This window comes from Lithobates pipiens, unplaced genomic scaffold (genome assembly GCF_037356315.1).
Source record: "Lithobates pipiens isolate NorthernLeopardFrog02 unplaced genomic scaffold, aLitPip1_a1.2 Scaffold_18, whole genome shotgun sequence".
Lineage (NCBI taxonomy): Eukaryota > Metazoa > Chordata > Amphibia > Anura > Ranidae > Lithobates > Lithobates pipiens.
This window is the reverse complement of record NW_027507758.1, coordinates 655753033-655779030: the sequence shown is the minus strand read 5'-3', so window position 1 is coordinate 655779030 and position 25998 is coordinate 655753033.

Genomic DNA, 25998 nt, shown 5'->3' with positions numbered 1-25998 from the left:
TTGTCTCCTAGGCAACGGCGTTGTTGTTGTTGTCTCCTAGGCAACGGCGTTGTTGTTGTTGTCTCCTTGGCAACGGCGTTGTTGTTGTTGTCTCCTAGGCAACGGTGTTGTTGCTGTTGTCTCCTAGGCAACGGCGTTGCTGTTGTCTCCTAGGCAACGGCGTTGTTGTTGTTGTCTCCTAGGCAACGGCGTTGTTGTTGTCTCCTAGGCAACGGCGTTGTTGTTGTCTCCTAGGCAACGGTGTTGTTGTTGTTGTCTCCTAGGCAACAGAGTTGTTGTTGTCTCCTAGGCAACGGCGTTGTTGTTGTTGTCTCCTAGGCAACGGCGTTGTTGTTGTCTCCTTGGCAACGGCGTTGTTGTTGTTGTCTCCTAGGCAACGGCGTTGTTGTTGTTGTCTCCTTGGCAATGGCGTTGTTGTTGTTGTCTCCTAGGCAATGGCGTTGTTGTCTCCTAGGCAACGGCGTTGTTGTTGTTGTCTCCTAGGCAACGGCGTTGTTGTTGTCTCCTTGGCAACGGCGTTGTTGTTGTTGTCTCCTAGGCAATGGCGTTGTTGTCTCCTAGGCAACGGCGTTGTTGTTGTTGTCTCCTAGGCAACGGCGTTGTTGTTGTTGTCTCCTTGGCAACGGCGTTGTTGTTGTTGTCTCCTAGGCAACGGTGTTGTTGCTGTTGTCTCCTAGGCAACGGTGTTGTTGCTGTTGTCTCCTAGGCAACGGCGTTGCTGTTGTCTCCTAGGCAACGGCGTTGTTGTTGTCTCCTAGGCAACGGCGTTGTTGTTGTCTCCTAGGCAACGGCGTTGTTGTTGTTGTCTCCTAGGCAACGGCGTTGTTGTTGTTGTCTCCTAGACAACAGAGTTGTTGTTGTCTCCTAGGCAACGGCGTTGTTGTTGTTGTCTCCTAGGCAACAGCGTTGTTGTTGTTGTCTCCTTGGCAACGGCGTTGTTGTTGTTGTCTCCTAGGCAACGGCGTTGTTGTTGTCTCCTAGGCAACGGCGTTGTTGTTGTTGTCTCCTAGGCAACGGCGTTGTTGTTGTTGTCTCCTAGGCAACGGCGTTGTTGTTGTTGTCTCCTAGACAACAGAGTTGTTGTTGTCTCCTAGGCAACGGCGTTGTTGTTGTTGTCTCCTAGGCAACAGCGTTGTTGTTGTTGTCTCCTTGGCAACGGCGTTGTTGTTGTTGTCTCCTAGGCAACGGCGTTGTTGTTGTCTCCTAGGCAACGGCGTTGTTGTTGTCTCCTAGGCAACGGCGTTGTTGTTGTTGTCTCCTAGGCAACGGCGTTGTTGTTGTTGTCTCCTAGGCAACGGCGTTGTTGTTGTTGTCTCCTTGGCAATGGCGTTGTTGTCTCCTAGGCAACGGCGTTGTTGTTGTTGTCTCCTAGGCAACGGCGTTGTTGTTGTTGTCTCCTAGGCAACGGCGTTGTTGTTGTTGTCTCCTAGGCAACGGCGTTGTTGTTGTCTCCTAGGCAACGGCGTTGTTGTTGTCTCCTAGGTAACGGTGTTGTTGTCTCCTAGGCAACAGAGTTGTTGTTGTCTCCTAGGCAACGGCGTTGTTGTTGTTGTCTCCTAGGCAACGGCGTTGTTGTTGTTGTCTCCTTGGCAACGGCGTTGTTGTTGTTGTCTCCTAGGCAACGGCGTTGTTGTTGTTGTCTCCTTGGCAACGGCGTTGTTGTTGTTGTTTCCTAGGCAATGGCGTTGTTGTCTCCTAGGCAACGGCGTTGTTGTTGTTGTCTCCAAGGCAACGGCGTTGTTGTTGTTGTCTCCTTGGCAACGGCGTTGTTGTTGTTGTCTCCTAGGCAACGGTGTTGTTGCTGTTGTCTCCTAGGCAACGGCGTTGCTGTTGTCTCCTAGGCAACGGCGTTGTTGTTGTTGTCTCCTAGGCAACGGCGTTGTTGTTGTTGTCTCCTAGGCAACAGAGTTGTTGTTGTCTCCTAGGCAACGGCGTTGTTGTTGTTGTCTCCTAGGCAACGGCGTTGTTGTTGTTGTCTCCTTGGCAACGGCGTTGTTGTTGTTGTCTCCTAGGCAACGGCGTTGTTGTTGTCTCCTAGGCAACGGCGTTGTTGTTGTTGTCTCCTAGGCAACGGCGTTGTTGTTGTTGTCTCCTTGGCAACGGCGTTGTTGTTGTTGTCTCCTAGGCAACGGTGTTGTTGCTGTTGTCTCCTAGGCAACGGCGTTGTTGTTGTCTCCTAGGCAATGGCGTTGTTGTTGTTGTCTCCTAGGCAACAGAGTTGTTGTCTCCTAGGCAACGGCGTTGTTGTTGTTGTCTCCTAGGCAACGGCGTTGTTGTTGTTGTCTCCTTGGCAACGGCGTTGTTGTCTCCTAGGCAACGGCGTTGTTGTTGTTGTCTCCTAGGCAACGGCGTTGTTGTTGTTGTCTCCTAGGCAACAGCATTGTTGTTGTTGTCTCCTTGGCAACGGCGTTGTTGTTGTTGTCTCCTAGGCAACGGCGTTGTTGTTGTTGTCTCCTAGGCAACGGCGTTGTTGTTGTTGTCTCCTTGGCAACGGCGTTGTTGTTGTTGTCTCCTAGGCAACGGTGTTGTTGCTGTTGTCTCCTAGGCAACGGCGTTGTTGTTGTCTCCTAGGCAACGGCGTTGTTGTTGTTGTCTCCTAGGCAACGGCGTTGTTGTTGTTGTCTCCTTGGCAATGGCGTTGTTGTCTCCTAGGCAACGGCGTTGTTGTGGTTGTCTCCTAGGCAACGGCGTTGTTGTTGTTGTCTCCTAGGCAACAGAGTTGTTGTTGTCTCCTAGGCAACGGCGTTGTTGTTGTTGTCTCCTAGGCAACGGCGTTGTTGTTGTTGTCTCCTTGGCAACGGCGTTGTTGTTGTTGTCTCCTAGGCAATGGCGTTGTTGTCTCCTAGGCAACGGCGTTGTTGTTGTTGTCTCCTAGGCAACGGCGTTGTTGTTGTTGTCTCCTTGGCAACGGCGTTGTTATTGTTGTCTCCTAGGCAACGGTGTTGTTGCTGTTGTCTCCTAGGCAACGGCGTTGCTGTTGTCTCCTAGGCAACGGCGTTGTTGTTGTTGTCTCCTAGGCAACGGCGTTGTTGTTGTTGTCTCCTAGGCAACGGCGTTGTTGTTGTTGTCTCCTAGACAACAGAGTTGTTGTTGTCTCCTAGGCAACGGCGTTGTTGTTGTTGTCTCCTAGGCAACAGCGTTGTTGTTGTTGTCTCCTTGGCAACGGCGTTGTTGTTGTTGTCTCCTAGGCAACGGCGTTGTTGTTGTTGTCTCCTAGGCAACAGCGTTGTTGTTGTTGTCTCCTTGGCAACGGCGTTGTTGCTGTTGTCTCCTAGGCAACGGTGTTGTTGCTGTTGTCTCCTAGGCAACGGCGTTGTTGTTGTCTCCTAGGCAACGGCGTTGTTGTTGTTGTCTCCTAGGCAACGGCGTTGTTGTTGTTGTCTCCTAGGCAACGGCGTTGTTGTTGTTGTCTCCTTGGCAATGGCGTTGTTGTCTCCTAGGCAACGGCGTTGTTGTTGTTGTCTCCTAGGCAACGGCGTTGTTGTTGTTGTCTCCTAGGCAACGGCGTTGTTGTTGTTGTCTCCTAGGCAACGGCGTTGTTGTTGTTGTCTCCTAGGCAACGGTGTTGTTGCTGTTGTCTCCTAGGCAACGGCGTTGCTGTTGTCTCCTAGGCAACGGCGTTGTTGTTGTTGTCTCCTAGGCAACGGCGTTGTTGTTGTCTCCTAGGCAACGGCGTTGTTGTTGTCTCCTAGGCAACGGTGTTGTTGTCTCCTAGGCAACAGAGTTGTTGTTGTCTCCTAGGCAACGGCGTTGTTGTTGTTGTCTCCTAGGCAACGGTGTTGTTGCTGTTGTCTCCTAGGCAACGGCGTTGCTGTTGTCTCCTAGGCAACGGCGTTGTTGTTGTTGTCTCCTTGGCAATGGCGTTGTTGTCTCCTAGGCAACGGCGTTGTTGTTGTTGTCTCCTAGGCAACGGCGTTGTTGTTGTTGTCTCCTAGGCAACGGCGTTGTTGTTGTTGTCTCCTAGGCAACGGCGTTGTTGTTGTCTCCTAGGCAACGGCGTTGTTGTTGTTGTCTCCTAGGCAACGGCGTTGTTGTTGTTGTCTCCTTGGCAACGGCGTTGTTGTTGTTGTCTCCTAGGCAACGGCGTTGTTGTTGTTGTCTCCTTGGCAACGGCGTTGTTGTTGTTGTTTCCTAGGCAATGGCGTTGTTGTCTCCTAGGCAACGGCGTTGTTGTTGTTGTCTGCAAGGCAACGGCGTTGTTGTTTTTGTCTCCTTGGCAACGGCGTTGTTGTTGTTGTCTCCTAGGCAATGGCGTTGTTGTCTCCTAGGCAACGGCGTTGTTGTTGTTGTCTCCTAGGCAACGGCGTTGTTGTTGTTGTCTCCTTGGCAACGGCGTTGTTGTTGTTGTCTCCTAGGCAACGGTGTTGTTGCTGTTGTCTCCTAGGCAACGGCGTTGCTGTTGTCTCCTAGGCAACGGCGTTGTTGTTGTTGTCTCCTAGGCAACGGCGTTGTTGTTGTTGTCTCCTAGGCAACGGCGTTGTTGTTGTTGTCTCCTAGGCAACGGCGTTGTTGTTGTTGTCTCCTAGGCAACAGAGTTGTTGTTGTCTCCTAGGCAACGGCGTTGTTGTTGTTGTCTCCTAGGCAACAGCGTTGTTGTCTCCTTGGCAACGGCGTTGTTGTTGTTGTCTCCTAGGCAACGGCGTTGTTGTTGTTGTCTCCTAGGCAACGGCGTTGTTGTTGTTGTCTCCTTGGCAACGGTGTTGTTGCTGTTGTCTCCTAGGCAACGGCATTGTTGTTGTCTCCTAGGCAACGGCGTTGTTGTTGTTGTCTCCTAGGCAACAGAGTTGTTGTCTCCTAGGCAACGGCGTTGTTGTTGTTGTCTCCTAGGCAACGGCGTTGTTGTTGTTGTCTCCTTGGCAACGGCGTTGTTGTCTCCTAGGCAACGGCGTTGTTGTTGTTGTCTCCTAGGCAACGGCGTTGTTGTTGTTGTCTCCTTGGCAACGGCGTTGTTGTTGTTGTCTCCTAGGCAACGGTGTTGTTGCTGTTGTCTCCTAGGCAACGGCGTTGCTGTTGTCTCCTAGGCAACGGCGTTGTTGTTGTTGTCTCCTAGGCAACGGCGTTGTTGTTGTCTCCTAGGCAACGGCGTTGTTGTTGTCTCCTAGGCAACGGTGTTGTTGTTGTTGTCTCCTAGGCAACAGAGTTGTTGTTGTCTCCTAGGCAACGGCGTTGTTGTTGTTGTCTCCTAGGCAACGGCGTTGTTGTTGTCTCCTTGGCAACGGCGTTGTTGTTGTTGTCTCCTAGGCAACGGCGTTGTTGTTGTTGTCTCCTTGGCAATGGCGTTGTTGTTGTTGTCTCCTAGGCAATGGCGTTGTTGTCTCCTAGGCAACGGCGTTGTTGTTGTTGTCTCCTAGGCAACGGCGTTGTTGTTGTCTCCTTGGCAACGGCGTTGTTGTTGTTGTCTCCTAGGCAATGGCGTTGTTGTCTCCTAGGCAACGGCGTTGTTGTTGTTGTCTCCTAGGCAACGGCGTTGTTGTTGTTGTCTCCTTGGCAACGGCGTTGTTGTTGTTGTCTCCTAGGCAACGGTGTTGTTGCTGTTGTCTCCTAGGCAACGGTGTTGTTGCTGTTGTCTCCTAGGCAACGGCGTTGCTGTTGTCTCCTAGGCAACGGCGTTGTTGTTGTCTCCTAGGCAACGGCGTTGTTGTTGTCTCCTAGGCAACGGCGTTGTTGTTGTTGTCTCCTAGGCAACGGCGTTGTTGTTGTTGTCTCCTAGACAACAGAGTTGTTGTTGTCTCCTAGGCAACGGCGTTGTTGTTGTTGTCTCCTAGGCAACAGCGTTGTTGTTGTTGTCTCCTTGGCAACGGCGTTGTTGTTGTTGTCTCCTAGGCAACGGCGTTGTTGTTGTCTCCTAGGCAACGGCGTTGTTGTTGTTGTCTCCTAGGCAACGGCGTTGTTGTTGTTGTCTCCTAGGCAACGGCGTTGTTGTTGTTGTCTCCTAGACAACAGAGTTGTTGTTGTCTCCTAGGCAACGGCGTTGTTGTTGTTGTCTCCTAGGCAACAGCGTTGTTGTTGTTGTCTCCTTGGCAACGGCGTTGTTGTTGTTGTCTCCTAGGCAACGGCGTTGTTGTTGTCTCCTAGGCAACGGCGTTGTTGTTGTCTCCTAGGCAACGGCGTTGTTGTTGTTGTCTCCTAGGCAACGGCGTTGTTGTTGTTGTCTCCTAGGCAACGGCGTTGTTGTTGTTGTCTCCTTGGCAATGGCGTTGTTGTCTCCTAGGCAACGGCGTTGTTGTTGTTGTCTCCTAGGCAACGGCGTTGTTGTTGTTGTCTCCTAGGCAACGGCGTTGTTGTTGTTGTCTCCTAGGCAACGGCGTTGTTGTTGTCTCCTAGGCAACGGCGTTGTTGTTGTCTCCTAGGTAACGGTGTTGTTGTCTCCTAGGCAACAGAGTTGTTGTTGTCTCCTAGGCAACGGCGTTGTTGTTGTTGTCTCCTAGGCAACGGCGTTGTTGTTGTTGTCTCCTTGGCAACGGCGTTGTTGTTGTTGTCTCCTAGGCAACGGCGTTGTTGTTGTTGTCTCCTTGGCAACGGCGTTGTTGTTGTTGTTTCCTAGGCAATGGCGTTGTTGTCTCCTAGGCAACGGCGTTGTTGTTGTTGTCTCCAAGGCAACGGCGTTGTTGTTGTTGTCTCCTTGGCAACGGCGTTGTTGTTGTTGTCTCCTAGGCAACGGTGTTGTTGCTGTTGTCTCCTAGGCAACGGCGTTGCTGTTGTCTCCTAGGCAACGGCGTTGTTGTTGTTGTCTCCTAGGCAACGGCGTTGTTGTTGTTGTCTCCTAGGCAACAGAGTTGTTGTTGTCTCCTAGGCAACGGCGTTGTTGTTGTTGTCTCCTAGGCAACAGCGTTGTTGTTGTTGTCTCCTTGGCAACGGCGTTGTTGTTGTTGTCTCCTAGGCAACGGCGTTGTTGTTGTTGTCTCCTAGGCAACGGCGTTGTTGTTGTTGTCTCCTAGGCAACGGCGTTGTTGTTGTTGTCTCCTTGGCAACGGCGTTGTTGTTGTTGTCTCCTAGGCAACGGTGTTGTTGCTGTTGTCTCCTAGGCAACGGCGTTGTTGTTGTCTCCTAGGCAATGGCGTTGTTGTTGTTGTCTCCTAGGCAACAGAGTTGTTGTCTCCTAGGCAACGGCGTTGTTGTTGTTGTCTCCTAGGCAACGGCGTTGTTGTTGTTGTCTCCTTGGCAACGGCGTTGTTGTCTCCTAGGCAACGGCGTTGTTGTTGTTGTCTCCTAGGCAACGGCGTTGTTGTTGTTGTCTCCTTGGCAACGGCGTTGTTGTTGTTGTCTCCTAGGCAACGGTGTTGTTGCTGTTGTCTCCTAGGCAACGGCGTTGCTGTTGTCTCCTAGGCAACGGCGTTGTTGTTGTTGTCTCCTAGGCAACGGCGTTGTTGTTGTCTCCTAGGCAACGGCGTTGTTGTTGTCTCCTAGGCAACGGTGTTGTTGTTGTTGTCTCCTAGGCAACAGAGTTGTTGTTGTCTCCTAGGCAACGGCGTTGTTGTTGTTGTCTCCTAGGCAACGGCGTTGTTGTTGTCTCCTTGGCAACGGCGTTGTTGTTGTTGTCTCCTAGGCAACGGCGTTGTTGTTGTTGTCTCCTTGGCAATGGCGTTGTTGTTGTTGTCTCCTAGGCAATGGCGTTGTTGTCTCCTAGGCAACGGCGTTGTTGTTGTTGTCTCCTAGGCAACGGCGTTGTTGTTGTTGTCTCCTTGGCAACGGCGTTGTTGTTGTCTCCTAGGCAATGGCGTTGTTGTCTCCTAGGCAACGGCGTTGTTGTTGTTGTCTCCTAGGCAACGGCGTTGTTGTTGTTGTCTCCTTGGCAACGGCGTTGTTGTTGTCTCCTAGGCAACGGTGTTGTTGCTGTTGTCTCCTTGGCAACGGCGTTGCTGTTGTCTCCTAGGCAACGGCGTTGCTGTTGTCTCCTAGGCAACGGCGTTGTTGTTGTTGTCTCCTAGGCAACGGCGTTGTTGTTGTCTCCTAGGCAACGGCGTTGTTGTTGTTGTCTCCTAGGCAACAGAGTTGTTGTTGTCTCCTAGGCAACGGCGTTGTTGTTGTTGTCTCCTAGGCAACAGCGTTGTTGTTGTTGTCTCCTAGGCAACAGCGTTGTTGTTGTTGTCTCCTTGGCAACAGCGTTGTTGTTGTTGTCTCCTAGGCAACGGCGTTGTTGTTGTTGTCTCCTAGGCAACGGCGTTGTTGTTGTTGTCTCCTTGGCAACGGCGTTGTTGTTGTTGTCTCCTAGGCAACGGTGTTGTTGCTGTTGTCTCCTAGGCAACGGCGTTGTTGTTGTCTCCTAGGCAACGGCGTTGTTGTTGTTGTCTCCTAGGCAACAGAGTTGTTGTCTCCTAGGCAACAGCGTTGTTGTTGTTGTCTCCTAGGCAACGGCGTTGTTGTCTCCTAGGCAACGGCGTTGTTGTTGTTGTCTCCTAGGCAACGGCGTTGTTGTTGTCTCCTAGGCAACGGCGTTGTTGTTGTCTCCTAGGCAACGGTGTTGTTGTTGTTGTCTCCTAGGCAACAGAATTGTTGTTGTCTCCTAGGCAACGGCGTTGTTGTTGTTGTCTCCTAGGCAACGGCGTTGTTGTTGTTGTCTCCTAGGCAACGGCGTTGTTGTTGTTGTCTCCTTGGCAACGGCGTTGTTGTTGTTGTCTCCTAGGCAACGGTGTTGTTGCTGTTGTCTCCTAGGCAACGGCGTTGCTGTTGTCTCCTAGGCAACGGCGTTGTTGTTGTTGTCTCCTAGGCAACGGCGTTGTTGTTGTCTCCTAGGCAACGGCGTTGTTGTTGTTGTCTCCTAGGCAGCGGCGTTGTTGTTGTCTCCTAGGCAACAGAGTTGTTGTTGTTGTTGTCTCCTAGGCAACGGCGTTGTTGTTGTTGTCTCCTAGGCAACAGAGTTGTTGTTGTTGTCTCCTAGGCAACGGCGTTGTTGTTGTCTCCTAGGCAACGGCGTTGTTGTTGTCTCCTAGGCAACGGCGTTGTTGTTGTTGTCTCCCAGGCAACGGCGTTGTTGTCTCCTTGGCAATGGCGTTGTATCCTAGGCAACGGTGTTGTTGTTGTTGTCTCCTAGGAAACGGCGTTGTTGTTGTCTCCTTGGCAAGGCGTTGTTGTTGTCTCCTAGGCAACGGCGCTGTTGTTGTTGTCTCCTAGGCAACGGCGTTGTTGTTGTTGTCTCCTAGGCAACGGCGTTGTTGTCTGCTAGGCAACGGCGTTGTTGTTGTCTCCTAGGCAACGGCGTTGTTGTTGTCTCCTAGGCAACGGCGTTGTTGTTGTTGTCTCCTAGGCAACGGCATTGTTGTTGTTGTCTCCTAGGCAACGGCATTGTTGTTGTCTGCTAGGCAACGGTGTTGTTGTTGTCTCCTAGGCAACGGTGTTGTTGTTGTTTTCTAGGCAACGGCGTTGTTGTTGTTGTATCCTAGGCAACGGCGTTGTTGTTGTTGTATCCTAGGCAACGGCGTTGTTGTTGTTGTTTTCTAGGCAACGGCGTTGTTGTTGTTGTATCCTAGGCAACGGCGTTGTTGTTGTTGTCTCCTAGGCAACGGCGTTGCTGTTGTATCCTAGGCAATGGTGGTGTTGTTGTTGTATCCTAGGTTGTTGTTGTCTCCTAGGGCAACGGCGTTGTTGTTGTCTCCTAGGCAACTGCGTTGTTGTTGTCTCCTAGGCAACGGCGTTGTTGTGGTATCCTAGGCAACGGCGTTGTTGTGGTATCCTAGGCAACGGCGTTGTTGTTGTAGTATCCTAGGCAACGGCGTTGTTGTTGTATCCTAAGCAACGGCGTTGTTGTTGTTGTCTCCTAGGCAATGGCGTTGTTGTATCCTAGGTTGCTGTTGTCTCCTAGGCAACGGCGTTGTTGTTGTTGTATCCTAGGCAACGGCGTTGTTGTTGTTGTATCCTAGGTTGTTGTTGTCTCCTAGGCAACGGCGTTGTTGTTGTCTCCTAGGCAACGGCGTTGTTGTTGTTGTATCCTAGGCAACGGCGTTGTTGTTGTTGTATCCTAGGCAATGGCGTTGTTGTTGTCTCCTAGGCATCGGCGTTGTTGTTGTTGTCTCCTAGGCAATGGCGTTGTTGTTGTTGTCTCCTAGGCAACGGCGTTGTTGTTGTTGTCTCCTAGGCAACGGCGTTGTTGTCTCCTAGGCAACGGCGTTGTTGTTGTTGTCTCCTAGGCAACGGCGTTGTTGTATCCTAGGTTGTTGTTGTCTCCTAGGCAACGGCGTTGTTGTTGTCTCCTAGGCAATGGCGTTGTTGCCTCCTAGGCAACGGCGTTGTTGTCTCCTAGGCAACGGCGTTGTTGTCTCCTTGGCAACGGCGTTGTTGTTGTCTCCTAGGCAACGGCGTTGTTGTTGTTGTCTCCTTGGCAACGGCGTTGTTGTTGTTGTTTCCTAGGCAATGGCGTTGTTGTCTCCTAGGCAACGGCGTTGTTGTTGTTGTCTCCTAGGCAACGGCGTTGTTGTTGTCTCCTAGGCAACGGCGTTGTTGTTGTCTCCTAGGCAACGGTGTTGTTGTCTCCTAGGCAACAGAGTTGTTGTTGTCTCCTAGGCAACGGCGTTGTTGTTGTTGTCTCCTAGGCAACGGCGTTGTTGTTGTTGTCTCCTTGGCAACGGCGTTGTTGTTGTCTCCTAGGCAACGGCGTTGTTGTTGTTGTCTCCTTGGCAACGGCGTTGTTGTTGTTGTTTCCTAGGCAATGGCGTTGTTGTCTCCTAGGCAACGGCGTTGTTGTTGTTGTCTCCTAGGCAACGGCGTTGTTGTTGTTGTCTCCTTGGCAACGGCGTTGTTGTTGTTGTCTCCTAGGCAATGGCGTTGTTGTCTCCTAGGCAACGGCGTTGTTGTTGTTGTCTCCTAGGCAACGGCGTTGTTGTTGTTGTCTCCTTGGCAACGGCGTTGTTGTTGTTGTCTCCTAGGCAACGGTGTTGTTGCTGTTGTCTCCTAGGCAACGGCGTTGCTGTTGTCTCATAGGCAACGGCGTTGTTGTTGTTGTCTCCTAGGCAACGGCGTTGTTGTTGTTGTCTCCTAGGCAACGGCGTTCTTGTTGTTGTCTCCTAGGCAACGGCGTTGTTGTTGTTGTCTCCTAGGCAACAGAGTTGTTGTTGTCTCCTAGGCAATGGCGTTGTTGTTGTTGTCTCCTAGGCAACAGCGTTGTTGTCTCCTTGGCAACGGCGTTGTTGTTGTTGTCTCCTAGGCAACGGCGTTGTTGTTGTTGTCTCCTAGGCAACGGCGTTGTTGTTGTTGTCTCCTTGGCAACGGCGTTGTTGTTGTTGTCTCCTAGGCAACGGTGTTGTTGCTGTTGTCTCCTAGGCAACGGCGTTGTTGTTGTCTCCTAGGCAACGGCGTTGTTGTTGTTGTCTCCTAGGCAACAGAGTTGTTGTCTCCTAGGCAACGGCGTTGTTGTTGTTGTCTCCTTGGCAACGGCGTTGTTGTTGTTGTCTCCTAGGCAATGGCGTTGTTGTCTCCTAGGCAACGGCGTTGTTGTTGTTGTCTCCTAGGCAACGGCGTTGTTGTTGTTGTCTCCAAGGCAACGGCGTTGTTGTTTTTGTCTCCTTGGCAACGGCGTTGTTGTTGTTGTCTCCTAGGCAATGGCGTTGTTGTCTCCTAGGCAACGGCGTTGTTGTTGTTGTCTCCTAGGCAACGGCGTTGTTGTTGTTGTCTCCTTGGCAACGGCGTTGTTGTTGTTGTCTCCTAGGCAACGGTGTTGTTGCTGTTGTCTCCTAGGCAACGGCGTTGCTGTTGTCTCCTAGGCAACGGCGTTGTTGTTGTTGTCTCCTAGGCAACGGCGTTGTTGTTGTTGTCTCCTAGGCAACGGCGTTGTTGTTGTTGTCTCCTAGGCAACGGCGTTGTTGTTGTTGTCTCCTAGGCAACAGAGTTGTTGTTGTCTCCTAGGCAACGGCGTTGTTGTTGTTGTCTCCTAGGCAACAGCGTTGTTGTCTCCTTGGCAACGGCGTTGTTGTTGTTGTCTCCTAGGCAACGGCGTTGTTGTTGTTGTCTCCTAGGCAACGGCGTTGTTGTTGTTGTCTCCTTGGCAACGGTGTTGTTGCTGTTGTCTCCTAGGCAACGGCATTGTTGTTGTCTCCTAGGCAACGGCGTTGTTGTTGTTGTCTCCTAGGCAACAGAGTTGTTGTCTCCTAGGCAACGGCGTTGTTGTTGTTGTCTCCTAGGCAACGGCGTTGTTGTTGTTGTCTCCTTGGCAACGGCGTTGTTGTCTCCTAGGCAACGGCGTTGTTGTTGTTGTCTCCTTGGCAACGGCGTTGTTGTTGTTGTCTCCTAGGCAACGGTGTTGTTGCTGTTGTCTCCTAGGCAACGGCGTTGCTGTTGTCTCCTAGGCAACGGCGTTGTTGTTGTTGTCTCCTAGGCAACGGCGTTGTTGTTGTCTCCTAGGCAACGGCGTTGTTGTTGTCTCCTAGGCAACGGTGTTGTTGTTGTTGTCTCCTAGGCAACAGAGTTGTTGTTGTCTCCTAGGCAACGGCGTTGTTGTTGTTGTCTCCTAGGCAACGGCGTTGTTGTTGTCTCCTTGGCAACGGCGTTGTTGTTGTTGTCTCCTAGGCAACGGCGTTGTTGTTGTTGTCTCCTTGGCAATGGCGTTGTTGTTGTTGTCTCCTAGGCAATGGCGTTGTTGTCTCCTAGGCAACGGCGTTGTTGTTGTTGTCTCCTAGGCAACGGCGTTGTTGTTGTCTCCTTGGCAACGGCGTTGTTGTTGTTGTCTCCTAGGCAATGGCGTTGTTGTCTCCTAGGCAACGGCGTTGTTGTTGTTGTCTCCTAGGCAACGGCGTTGTTGTTGTTGTCTCCTTGGCAACGGCGTTGTTGTTGTTGTCTCCTAGGCAACGGTGTTGTTGCTGTTGTCTCCTAGGCAACGGTGTTGTTGCTGTTGTCTCCTAGGCAACGGCGTTGCTGTTGTCTCCTAGGCAACGGCGTTGTTGTTGTCTCCTAGGCAACGGCGTTGTTGTTGTCTCCTAGGCAACGGCGTTGTTGTTGTTGTCTCCTAGGCAACGGCGTTGTTGTTGTTGTCTCCTAGACAACAGAGTTGTTGTTGTCTCCTAGGCAACGGCGTTGTTGTTGTTGTCTCCTAGGCAACAGCGTTGTTGTTGTTGTCTCCTTGGCAACGGCGTTGTTGTTGTTGTCTCCTAGGCAACGGCGTTGTTGTTGTCTCCTAGGCAACGGCGTTGTTGTTGTTGTCTCCTAGGCAACGGCGTTGTTGTTGTTGTCTCCTAGGCAACGGCGTTGTTGTTGTTGTCTCCTAGACAACAGAGTTGTTGTTGTCTCCTAGGCAACGGCGTTGTTGTTGTTGTCTCCTAGGCAACAGCGTTGTTGTTGTTGTCTCCTTGGCAACGGCGTTGTTGTTGTTGTCTCCTAGGCAACGGCGTTGTTGTTGTCTCCTAGGCAACGGCGTTGTTGTTGTCTCCTAGGCAACGGCGTTGTTGTTGTTGTCTCCTAGGCAACGGCGTTGTTGTTGTTGTCTCCTAGGCAACGGCGTTGTTGTTGTTGTCTCCTTGGCAATGGCGTTGTTGTCTCCTAGGCAACGGCGTTGTTGTTGTTGTCTCCTAGGCAACGGCGTTGTTGTTGTTGTCTCCTAGGCAACGGCGTTGTTGTTGTTGTCTCCTAGGCAACGGCGTTGTTGTTGTCTCCTAGGCAACGGCGTTGTTGTTGTCTCCTAGGTAACGGTGTTGTTGTCTCCTAGGCAACAGAGTTGTTGTTGTCTCCTAGGCAACGGCGTTGTTGTTGTTGTCTCCTAGGCAACGGCGTTGTTGTTGTTGTCTCCTTGGCAACGGCGTTGTTGTTGTTGTCTCCTAGGCAACGGCGTTGTTGTTGTTGTCTCCTTGGCAACGGCGTTGTTGTTGTTGTTTCCTAGGCAATGGCGTTGTTGTCTCCTAGGCAACGGCGTTGTTGTTGTTGTCTCCAAGGCAACGGCGTTGTTGTTGTTGTCTCCTTGGCAACGGCGTTGTTGTTGTTGTCTCCTAGGCAACGGTGTTGTTGCTGTTGTCTCCTAGGCAACGGCGTTGCTGTTGTCTCCTAGGCAACGGCGTTGTTGTTGTTGTCTCCTAGGCAACGGCGTTGTTGTTGTTGTCTCCTAGGCAACAGAGTTGTTGTTGTCTCCTAGGCAACGGCGTTGTTGTTGTTGTCTCCTAGGCAACAGCGTTGTTGTTGTTGTCTCCTTGGCAACGGCGTTGTTGTTGTTGTCTCCTAGGCAACGGCGTTGTTGTTGTTGTCTCCTAGGCAACGGCGTTGTTGTTGTTGTCTCCTAGGCAACGGCGTTGTTGTTGTTGTCTCCTTGGCAACGGCGTTGTTGTTGTTGTCTCCTAGGCAACGGTGTTGTTGCTGTTGTCTCCTAGGCAACGGCGTTGTTGTTGTCTCCTAGGCAACGGCGTTGTTGTTGTTGTCTCCTAGGCAACAGAGTTGTTGTCTCCTAGGCAACGGCGTTGTTGTTGTTGTCTCCTAGGCAACGGCGTTGTTGTTGTTGTCTCCTTGGCAACGGCGTTGTTGTCTCCTAGGCAACGGCGTTGTTGTTGTTGTCTCCTAGGCAACGGCGTTGTTGTTGTTGTCTCCTTGGCAACGGCGTTGTTGTTGTTGTCTCCTAGGCAACGGTGTTGTTGCTGTTGTCTCCTAGGCAACGGCGTTGCTGTTGTCTCCTAGGCAACGGCGTTGTTGTTGTTGTCTCCTAGGCAACGGCGTTGTTGTTGTCTCCTAGGCAACGGCGTTGTTGTTGTCTCCTAGGCAACGGTGTTGTTGTTGTTGTCTCCTAGGCAACAGAGTTGTTGTTGTCTCCTAGGCAACGGCGTTGTTGTTGTTGTCTCCTAGGCAACGGCGTTGTTGTTGTCTCCTTGGCAACGGCGTTGTTGTTGTTGTCTCCTAGGCAACGGCGTTGTTGTTGTTGTCTCCTTGGCAATGGCGTTGTTGTTGTTGTCTCCTAGGCAATGGCGTTGTTGTCTCCTAGGCAACGGCGTTGTTGTTGTTGTCTCCTAGGCAACGGCGTTGTTGTTGTTGTCTCCTTGGCAACGGCGTTGTTGTTGTCTCCTAGGCAATGGCGTTGTTGTCTCCTAGGCAACGGCGTTGTTGTTGTTGTCTCCTAGGCAACGGCGTTGTTGTTGTTGTCTCCTTGGCAACGGCGTTGTTGTTGTCTCCTAGGCAACGGTGTTGTTGCTGTTGTCTCCTTGGCAACGGCGTTGCTGTTGTCTCCTAGGCAACGGCGTTGCTGTTGTCTCCTAGGCAACGGCGTTGTTGTTGTTGTCTCCTAGGCAACGGCGTTGTTGTTGTCTCCTAGGCAACGGCGTTGTTGTTGTTGTCTCCTAGGCAACAGAGTTGTTGTTGTCTCCTAGGCAACGGCGTTGTTGTTGTTGTCTCCTAGGCAACAGCGTTGTTGTTGTTGTCTCCTAGGCAACAGCGTTGTTGTTGTTGTCTCCTTGGCAACAGCGTTGTTGTTGTTGTCTCCTAGGCAACGGCGTTGTTGTTGTTGTCTCCTAGGCAACGGCGTTGTTGTTGTTGTCTCCTTGGCAACGGCGTTGTTGTTGTTGTCTCCTAGGCAACGGTGTTGTTGCTGTTGTCTCCTAGGCAACGGCGTTGTTGTTGTCTCCTAGGCAACGGCGTTGTTGTTGTTGTCTCCTAGGCAACAGAGTTGTTGTCTCCTAGGCAACAGCGTTGTTGTTGTTGTCTCCTAGGCAACGGCGTTGTTGTCTCCTAGGCAACGGCGTTGTTGTTGTTGTCTCCTAGGCAACGGCGTTGTTGTTGTCTCCTAGGCAACGGCGTTGTTGTTGTCTCCTAGGCAACGGTGTTGTTGTTGTTGTCTCCTAGGCAACAGAATTGTTGTTGTCTCCTAGGCAACGGCGTTGTTGTTGTTGTCTCCTAGGCAACGGCGTTGTTGTTGTTGTCTCCTAGGCAACGGCGTTGTTGTTGTTGTCTCCTTGGCAACGGCGTTGTTGTTGTTGTCTCCTAGGCAACGGTGTTGTTGCTGTTGTCTCCTAGGCAACGGCGTTGCTGTTGTCTCCTAGGCAACGGCGTTGTTGTTGTTGTCTCCTAGGCAACGGCGTTGTTGTTGTCTCCTAGGCAACGGCGTTGTTGTTGTTGTCTCCTAGGCAGCGGCGTTGTTGTTGTCTCCTAGGCAACAGAGTTGTTGTTGTTGTTGTCTCCTAGGCAACGGCGTTGTTGTTGTTGTCTCCTAGGCAACAGAGTTGTTGTTGTTGTCTCCTAGGCAACGGCGTTGTTGTTGTCTCCTAGGCAACGGCGTTGTTGTTGTCTCCTAGGCAACGGCGTTGTTGTTGTTGTCTCCCAGGCAACGGCGTTGTTGTCTCCTTGGCAATGGCGTTGTATCCTAGGCAACGGTGTTGTTGTTGTTGTCTCCTAGGAAACGGCGTTGTTGTTGTCTCCTTGGCAAGGCGTTGTTGTTGTCTCCTAGGCAACGGCGCTGTTGTTGTTGTCTCCTAGGCAACGGCGTTGTTGTTGTTGTCTCCTAGGCAACGGCGTTGTTGTCTGCTAGGCAACGGCGTTGTTGTTGTCTCCTAGGCAACGGCGTTGTTGTTGTCTCCTAGGCAACGGCGTTGTTGTTGTTGTCTCCTAGGCAACGGCATTGTTGTTGTTGTCTCCTAGGCAACGGCATTGTTGTTGTCTGCTAGGCAACGGTGTTGTTGTTGTCTCCTAGGCAACGGTGTTGTTGTTGTTTTCTAGGCAACGGCGTTGTTGTTGTTGTATCCTAGGCAACGGCGTTGTTGTTGTTGTATCCTAGGCAACGGCGTTGTTGTTGTTGTTTTCTAGGCAACGGCGTTGTTGTTGTTGTATCCTAGGCAACGGCGTTGTTGTTGTTGTCTCCTAGGCAACGGCGTTGCTGTTGTATCCTAGGCAATGGTGGTGTTGTTGTTGTATCCTAGGTTGTTGTTGTCTCCTAGGGCAACGGCGTTGTTGTTGTCTCCTAGGCAACTGCGTTGTTGTTGTCTCCTAGGCAACGGCGTTGTTGTGGTATCCTAGGCAACGGCGTTGTTGTGGTATCCTAGGCAACGGCGTTGTTGTTGTAGTATCCTAGGCAACGGCGTTGTTGTTGTATCCTAAGCAACGGCGTTGTTGTTGTTGTCTCCTAGGCAATGGCGTTGTTGTATCCTAGGTTGCTGTTGTCTCCTAGGCAACGGCGTTGTTGTTGTTGTATCCTAGGCAACGGCGTTGTTGTTGTTGTATCCTAGGTTGTTGTTGTCTCCTAGGCAACGGCGTTGTTGTTGTCTCCTAGGCAACGGCGTTGTTGTTGTTGTATCCTAGGCAACGGCGTTGTTGTTGTTGTATCCTAGGCAATGGCGTTGTTGTTGTCTCCTAGGCATCGGCGTTGTTGTTGTTGTCTCCTAGGCAATGGCGTTGTTGTTGTTGTCTCCTAGGCAACGGCGTTGTTGTTGTTGTCTCCTAGGCAACGGCGTTGTTGTCTCCTAGGCAACGGCGTTGTTGTTGTTGTCTCCTAGGCAACGGCGTTGTTGTATCCTAGGTTGTTGTTGTCTCCTAGGCAACGGCGTTGTTGTTGTCTCCTAGGCAATGGCGTTGTTGCCTCCTAGGCAACGGCGTTGTTGTCTCCTAGGCAACGGCGTTGTTGTCTCCTTGGCAACGGCGTTGTTGTTGTCTCCTAGGCAACGGCGTTGTTGTTGTTGTCTCCTTGGCAACGGCGTTGTTGTTGTTGTTTCCTAGGCAATGGCGTTGTTGTCTCCTAGGCAACGGCGTTGTTGTTGTTGTCTCCTAGGCAACGGCGTTGTTGTTGTCTCCTAGGCAACGGCGTTGTTGTTGTCTCCTAGGCAACGGTGTTGTTGTCTCCTAGGCAACAGAGTTGTTGTTGTCTCCTAGGCAACGGCGTTGTTGTTGTTGTCTCCTAGGCAACGGCGTTGTTGTTGTTGTCTCCTTGGCAACGGCGTTGTTGTTGTCTCCTAGGCAACGGCGTTGTTGTTGTTGTCTCCTTGGCAACGGCGTTGTTGTTGTTGTTTCCTAGGCAATGGCGTTGTTGTCTCCTAGGCAACGGCGTTGTTGTTGTTGTCTCCTAGGCAACGGCGTTGTTGTTGTTGTCTCCTTGGCAACGGCGTTGTTGTTGTTGTCTCCTAGGCAATGGCGTTGTTGTCTCCTAGGCAACGGCGTTGTTGTTGTTGTCTCCTAGGCAACGGCGTTGTTGTTGTTGTCTCCTTGGCAACGGCGTTGTTGTTGTTGTCTCCTAGGCAACGGTGTTGTTGCTGTTGTCTCCTAGGCAACGGCGTTGCTGTTGTCTCCTAGGCAACGGCGTTGTTGTTGTTGTCTCCTAGGCAACGGCGTTGTTGTTGTTGTCTCCTAGGCAACGGCGTTCTTGTTGTTGTCTCCTAGGCAACGGCGTTGTTGTTGTTGTCTCCTAGGCAACAGAGTTGTTGTTGTCTCCTAGGCAATGGCGTTGTTGTTGTTGTCTCCTAGGCAACAGCGTTGTTGTCTCCTTGGCAACGGCGTTGTTGTTGTTGTCTCCTAGGCAACGGCGTTGTTGTTGTTGTCTCCTAGGCAACGGCGTTGTTGTTGTCTCCTTGGCAACGGCGTTGTTGTTGTTGTCTCCTAGGCAACGGTGTTGTTGCTGTTGTCTCCTAGGCAACGGCGTTGTTGTTGTCTCCTAGGCAACGGCGTTGTTGTTGTTGTCTCCTAGGCAACGGCGTTGTTGTTGTTGTCTCCTAGGCAACGGCGTTGTTGTTGTTGTCTCCTTGGCAATGGCGTTGTTGTCTCCTAGGCAACGGCGTTGTTGTTGTTGTCTCCTAGGCAACGGCGTTGTTGTTGTTGTCTCCTTGGCAACGGCGTTGTTGTTGTTGTCTCCTAGGCAACGGTGTTGTTGCTGTTGTCTCCTAGGCAACGGCGTTGCTGTTGTCTCCTAGGCAACGGCGTTGTTGTTGTTGTCTCCTAGGCAACGGCGTTGTTGTTGTTGTCTCCTAGGCAACAGAGTTGTTGTTGTCTCCTAGGCAACGGCGTTGTTGTTGTCTCCTAGGCAACGGCGTTGTTGTTGTTGTCTCCTAGGCAACAGCGTTGTTGTCTCCTTGGCAACGGCGTTGTTGTTGTTGTCTCCTAGGCAACGGCGTTGTTGTTGTTGTCTCCTAGGCAACGGCGTTGTTGTTGTTGTCTCCTTGGCAACGGCGTTGTTGTTGTTGTCTCCTAGGCAACGGTGTTGTTGCTGTTGTCTCCTAGGCAACGGCGTTGTTGTTGTCTCCTAGGCAACGGCGTTGTTGTTGTTGTCTCCTAGGCAACAGAGTTGTTGTCTCCTAGGCAACGGCGTTGTTGTTGTTGTCTCCTTGGCAACGGCGTTGTTGTTGTTGTCTCCTATGCAATGGCGTTGTTGTCTCCTAGGCAACGGCGTTGTTGTTGTTGTCTCCTAGGCAACGGCGTTGTTGTTGTTGTCTCCTTGGCAACGGCGTTGTTGTTGTTGTCTCCTAGGCAACGGTGTTGTTGCTGTTGTCTCCTAGGCAACGGCGTTGCTGTTGTCTCCTAGGCAACGGCGTTGTTGTTGTCTCCTAGGCAACGGCGTTGTTGTTGTTGTCTCCTAGGCAACAGAGTTGTTGTTGTCTCCTAGGCAACGGCGTTGTTGTTGTTGTCTCCTAGGCAACGGCGTTGTTGTTGTTGTCTCCTTGGCAACGGCGTTGTTGTTGTTGTCTCCTAGGCAATGGCGTTGTTGTCTCCTTGGCAACGGCGTTGTTGTTGTTGTCTCCTAGGCAACGGTGTTGTTGCTGTTGTCTCCTAGGCAACGGCGTTGCTGTTGTCTCCTAGGCAACGGCGTTGTTGTTGTCTCCTAGGCAACGGCGTTGTTGTTGTTGTCTCCTAGGCAACGGCGTTGTTGTTGTCTCCTAGGCAACGGCATTGTTGTTGTTGTCTCCTAGACAACAGAGTTGTTGTTGTCTCCTAGGCAACGGCGTTGTTGTTGTTGTCTCCTAGGCAACAGCGTTGTTGTTGTTGTCTCCTTGGCAACGGCGTTGTTGTTGTTGTCTCCTAGGCAACGGCGTTGTTGTTGTTGTCTCCTAGGCAACGGCGTTGTTGTTGTTGTCTCCTTGGCAACGGCGTTGTTGTTGTTGTCTCCTAGGCAACGGTGTTGTTGCTGTTGTCTCCTAGGCAACGGCGTTGTTGTTGTCTCCTAGGCAACGGCGTTGTTGTTGTTGTCTCCTAGGCAACGGCGTTGTTGTTGTTGTCTCCTTGGCAATGGCGTTGTTGTCTCCTAGGCAACGGCGTTGTTGTGGTTGTCTCCTAGGCAACGGCGTTGTTGTTGTTGTCTCCTAGGCAACAGAGTTGTTGTTGTCTCCTAGGCAACGGCGTTGTTGTTGTTGTCTCCTAGGCAACGGCGTTGTTGTTGTTGTCTCCTTGGCAACGGCGTTGTTGTTGTTGTCTCCTAGGCAATGGCGTTGTTGTCTCCTAGGCAACGGCGTTGTTGTTGTTGTCTCCTAGGCAACGGCGTTGTTGTTGTTGTCTCCTTGGCAACGGCGTTGTTATTGTTGTCTCCTAGGCAACGGTGTTGTTGCTGTTGTCTCCTAGGCAAAGGCGTTGCTGTTGTCTCCTAGGCAACGGCGTTGTTGTTGTCTCCTAGGCAACGGCGTTGTTGTTGTTGTCTCCTAGGCAACGGCGTTGTTGTTGTTGTCTCCTAGACAACAGAGTTGTTGTTGTCTCCTAGGCAACGGCGTTGTTGTTGTTGTCTCCTAGGCAACAGCGTTGTTGTTGTTGTCTCCTTGGCAACGGCGTTGTTGTTGTTGTCTCCTAGGCAACGGCGTTGTTGTTGTTGTCTCCTAGGCAACAGCGTTGTTGTTGTTGTCTCCTTGGCAACGGCGTTGTTGTTGTTGTCTCCTAGGCAACGGTGTTGTTGCTGTTGTCTCCTAGGCAACGGCGTTGTTGTTGTCTCCTAGGCAACGGCGTTGTTGTTGTTGTCTCCTAGGCAACGGCGTTGTTGTTGTTGTCTCCTAGGCAACGGCGTTGTTGTTGTTGTCTCCTAGGCAACGGCGTTGTTGTTGTTGTCTCCTAGGCAACGGCGTTGTTGTTGTTGTCTCCTAGGCAACGGTGTTGTTGCTGTTGTCTCCTAGGCAACGGCGTTGCTGTTGTCTCCTAGGCAACGGCGTTGTTGTTGTTGTCTCCTAGGCAACGGCGTTGTTGTTGTCTCCTAGGCAACGGCGTTGTTGTTGTCTCCTAGGCAACGGTGTTGTTGTCTCCTAGGCAACAGAGTTGTTGTTGTCTCCTAGGCAACGGCGTTGTTGTTGTTGTCTCCTAGGCAACGGCGTTGTTGTTGTTGTCTCCTTGGCAACGGCGTTGTTGTTGTTGTCTCCTAGGCAACGGTGTTGTTGCTGTTGTCTCCTAGGCAACGGCGTTGCTGTTGTCTCCTAGGCAACGGCGTTGTTGTTGTCTCCTAGGCAACGGCGTTGTTGTTGTTGTCTCCTAGGCAACGGCGTTGTTGTTGTTGTCTCCTAGGCAACGGCGTTGTTGTTGTTGTCTCCTAGACAACAGAGTTGTTGTTGTCTCCTAGGCAACGGCGTTGTTGTTGTTGTCTCCTAGGCAACAGCGTTGTTGTTGTTGTCTCCTTGGCAACGGCGTTGTTGTTGTTGTCTCCTAGGCAACGGCGTTGTTGTTGTTGTCTCCTTGGCAACGGCGTTGTTGTTGTTGTCTCCTAGGCAACGGCGTTGTTGTTGTTGTCTCCTTGGCAACGGCGTTGTTGTTGTCTCCTAGGCAACGGTGTTGTTGTTGTTGTCTCCTAGGCAACGGCGTTGTTGTTGTTGTCTCCTAGGCAACGGCGTTGTTGTTGTTGTCTCCTTGGCAACGGCGTTGTTGTTGTTGTCTCCTAGGCAACGGTGTTGTTGTTGTTGTCTCCTAGGCAACGGCGTTGTTGTTGTTGTCTCCTTGGCAATGGCGTTGTTGTTGTCTCCTAGGCAACGGCGTTGTTGTTGTCTCCTAGGCAACGGTGTTGTTGTCTCCTAGGCAACAGAGTTGTTGTTGTCTCCTAGGCAACGGCGTTGTTGTTGTTGTCTCCTAGGCAACGGCGTTGTTGTTGTTGTCTCCTTGGCAACGGCGTTGTTGTTGTCTCCTAGGCAACGGCGTTGTTGTTGTTGTCTCCTTGGCAACGGCGTTGTTGTTGTTGTTTCCTAGGCAATGGCGTTGTTGTCTCCTAGGCAACGGCGTTGTTGTTGTTGTCTCCTAGGCAACGGCGTTGTTGTTGTCTCCTAGGCAACGGCGTTGTTGTTGTCTCCTAGGCAACGGTGTTGTTGTCTCCTAGGCAACAGAGTTGTTGTTGTCTCCTAGGCAACGGCGTTGTTGTTGTTGTCTCCTAGGCAACGGCGTTGTTGTTGTTGTCTCCTTGGCAACGGCGTTGTTGTTGTCTCCTAGGCAACGGCGTTGTTGTTGTTGTCTCCTTGGCAACGGCGTTGTTGTTGTTGTTTCCTAGGCAATGGCGTTGTTGTCTCCTAGGCAACGGCGTTGTTGTTGTTGTCTCCTAGGCAACGGCGTTGTTGTTGTTGTCTCCTAGGCAACGGCGTTGTTGTTGTTGTCTCCTAGGCAACGGCGTTGTTGTTGTCTCCTAGGCAACGGCGTTGTTGTTGTTGTCTCCTTGGCAACGGCGTTGTTGTTGTTGTCTCCTAGGCAACGGCGTTGTTGTTGTTGTCTCCTTGGCAACGGCGTTGTTGTTGTTGTTTCCTAGGCAATGGCGTTGTTGTCTCCTAGGCAACGGCGTTGTTGTTGTTGTCTCCAAGGCAACGGCGTTGTTGTTTTTGTCTCCTTGGCAACGGCGTTGTTGTTGTTGTCTCCTAGGCAATGGCGTTGTTGTCTCCTAGGCAACGGCGTTGTTGTTGTTGTCTCCTAGGCAACGGCGTTGTTGTTGTTGTCTCCTTGGCAACGGCGTTGTTGTTGTTGTCTCCTAGGCAACGGTGTTGTTGCTGTTGTCTCCTAGGCAACGGCGTTGCTGTTGTCTCCTAGGCAACGGCGTTGTTGTTGTTGTCTCCTAGGCAACGGCGTTGTTGTTGTTGTCTCCTAGGCAACGGCGTTGTTGTTGTTGTCTCCTAGGCAACAGAGTTGTTGTTGTCTCCTAGGCAACGGCGTTGTTGTTGTTGTCTCCTAGGCAACAGCGTTGTTGTCTCCTTGGCAACGGCGTTGTTGTTGTTGTCTCCTAGGCAACGGCGTTGTTGTTGTCTCCTAGGCAACGGCGTTGTTGTTGTTGTCTCCTTGGCAACGGCGTTGTTGTTGTTGTCTCCTAGGCAACGGTGTTGTTGCTGTTGTCTCCTAGGCAACGGCATTGTTGTTGTCTCCTAGGCAACGGCGTTGTTGTTGTCTCCTAGGCAACGGCATTGTTGTTGTTGTCTCCTAGACAACAGAGTTGTTGTTGTCTCCTAGGCAACGGCGTTGTTGTTGTTGTCTCCTAGGCAACAGCGTTGTTGTTGTTGTCTCCTTGGCAACGGCGTTGTTGTTGTTGTCTCCTAGGCAACGGCGTTGTTGTTGTTGTCTCCTAGGCAACGGCGTTGTTGTTGTTGTCTCCTTGGCAACGGCGTTGTTGTTGTTGTCTCCTAGGCAACGGTGTTGTTGCTGTTGTCTCCTAGGCAACGGCGTTGTTGTTGTCTCCTAGGCAACGGCGTTGTTGTTGTTGTCTCCTAGGCAACGGCGTTGTTGTTGTTGTCTCCTTGGCAATGGCGTTGTTGTCTCCTAGGCAACGGCGTTGTTGTGGTTGTCTCCTAGGCAACGGCGTTGTTGTTGTTGTCTCCTAGGCAACAGAGTTGTTGTTGTCTCCTAGGCAACGGCGTTGTTGTTGTTGTCTCCTAGGCAACGGCGTTGTTGTTGTCTCCTTGGCAACGGCGTTGTTGTTGTTGTCTCCTAGGCAATGGCGTTGTTGTCTCCTAGGCAACGGCGTTGTTGTTGTTGTCTCCTAGGCAACGGCGTTGTTGTTGTTGTCTCCTTGGCAACGGCGTTGTTATTGTTGTCTCCTAGGCAACGGTGTTGTTGCTGTTGTCTCCTAGGCAACGGCGTTGCTGTTGTCTCCTAGGCAACGGCGTTGTCTTTGTTGTCTCCTAGGCAACGGCGTTGTTGTTGTTGTCTCCTAGGCAACGGCGTTGTTGTTGTTGTCTCCTAGACAACAGAGTTGTTGTTGTCTCCTAGGCAACGGCGTTGTTGTTGTTGTCTCCTAGGCAACAGCGTTGTTGTTGTTGTCTCCTTGGCAACGGCGTTGTTGTTGTTGTCTCCTAGGCAACGGCGTTGTTGTTGTTGTCTCCTAGGCAACAGCGTTGTTGTTGTTGTCTCCTTGGCAACGGCGTTGTTGTTGTTGTCTCCTAGGCAACGGTGTTGTTGCTGTTGTCTCCTAGGCAACGGCGTTGTTGTTGTCTCCTAGGCAACGGTGTTGTTGCTGTTGTCTCCTAGGCAACGGCGTTGCTGTTGTCTCCTAGGCAACGGCGTTGTTGTTGTTGTCTCCTAGGCAACGGCGTTGTTGTTGTCTCCTAGGCAACGGCGTTGTTGTTGTCTCCTAGGCAACGGTGTTGTTGTCTCCTAGGCAACAGAGTTGTTGTTGTCTCCTAGGCAACGGCGTTGTTGTTGTTGTCTCCTAGGCAACGGTGTTGTTGCTGTTGTCTCCTAGGCAACGGCGTTGCTGTTGTCTCCTAGGCAACGGCGTTGTTGTTGTTGTCTCCTTGGCAATGGCGTTGTTGTCTCCTAGGCAATGGCGTTGTTGTTGTTGTCTCCTAGGCAACGGCGTTGTTGTTGTCTCCTAGGCAACGGCGTTGTTGTTGTTGTCTCCTAGGCAACGGCGTTGTTGTTGTCTCCTAGGCAACGGCGTTGTTGTTGTTGTCTCCTAGGCAACGGCGTTGTTGTTGTTGTCTCCTTGGCAACGGCGTTGTTGTTGTTGTCTCCTAGGCAACGGCGTTGTTGTTGTTGTCTCCTTGGCAACGGCGTTGTTGTTGTTGTTTCCTAGGCAATGGCGTTGTTGTCTCCTAGGCAACGGCGTTGTTGTTGTTGTCTCCAAGGCAACGGCGTTGTTGTTTTTGTCTCCTTGGCAACGGCGTTGTTGTTGTTGTCTCCTAGGCAATGGCGTTGTTGTCTCCTAGGCAACGGCGTTGTTGTTGTTGTCTCCTAGGCAACGGCGTTGTTGTTGTTGTCTCCTTGGCAATGGCGTTGTTGTCTCCTAGGCAACGGCGTTGTTGTTGTTGTCTCCTAGGCAACGGCGTTGTTGTTGTTGTCTCCTAGGCAACGGCGTTGTTGTTGTTGTCTCCTAGGCAACGGTGTTGTTGCTGTTGTCTCCTAGGCAACGGCGTTGCTGTTGTCTCCTAGGCAACGGCGTTGTTGTTGTTGTCTCCTAGGCAACGGCGTTGTTGTTGTCTCCTAGGCAACGGCGTTGTTGTTGTCTCCTAGGCAACGGTGTTGTTGTCTCCTAGGCAACAGAGTTGTTGTTGTCTCCTAGGCAACGGCGTTGTTGTTGTTGTCTCCTAGGCAACGGCGTTGTTGTTGTTGTCTCCTTGGCAACGGCGTTGTTGTTGTTGTCTCCTAGGCAACGGTGTTGTTGCTGTTGTCTCCTAGGCAACGGCGTTGCTGTTGTCTCCTAGGCAACGGCGTTGTTGTTGTCTCCTAGGCAACGGCGTTGTTGTTGTTGTCTCCTAGGCAACGGCGTTGTTGTTGTTGTCTCCTAGGCAACGGCGTTGTTGTTGTTGTCTCCTAGACAACAGAGTTGTTGTTGTCTCCTAGGCAACGGCGTTGTTGTTGTTGTCTCCTAGGCAACAGCGTTGTTGTTGTTGTCTCCTTGGCAACGGCGTTGTTGTTGTTGTCTCCTAGGCAACGGCGTTGTTGTTGTTGTCTCCTTGGCAACGGCGTTGTTGTTGTTGTCTCCTAGGCAACGGCGTTGTTGTTGTTGTCTCCTTGGCAACGGCGTTGTTGTTGTCTCCTAGGCAACGGTGTTGTTGTTGTTGTCTCCTAGGCAACGGCGTTGTTGTTGTTGTCTCCTAGGCAACGGCGTTGTTGTTGTTGTCTCCTTGGCAACGGCGTTGTTGTTGTTGTCTCCTAGGCAACGGTGTTGTTGTTGTTGTCTCCTAGGCAACGGCGTTGTTGTTGTTGTCTCCTTGGCAATGGCGTTGTTGTTGTCTCCTAGGCAACGGCGTTGTTGTTGTC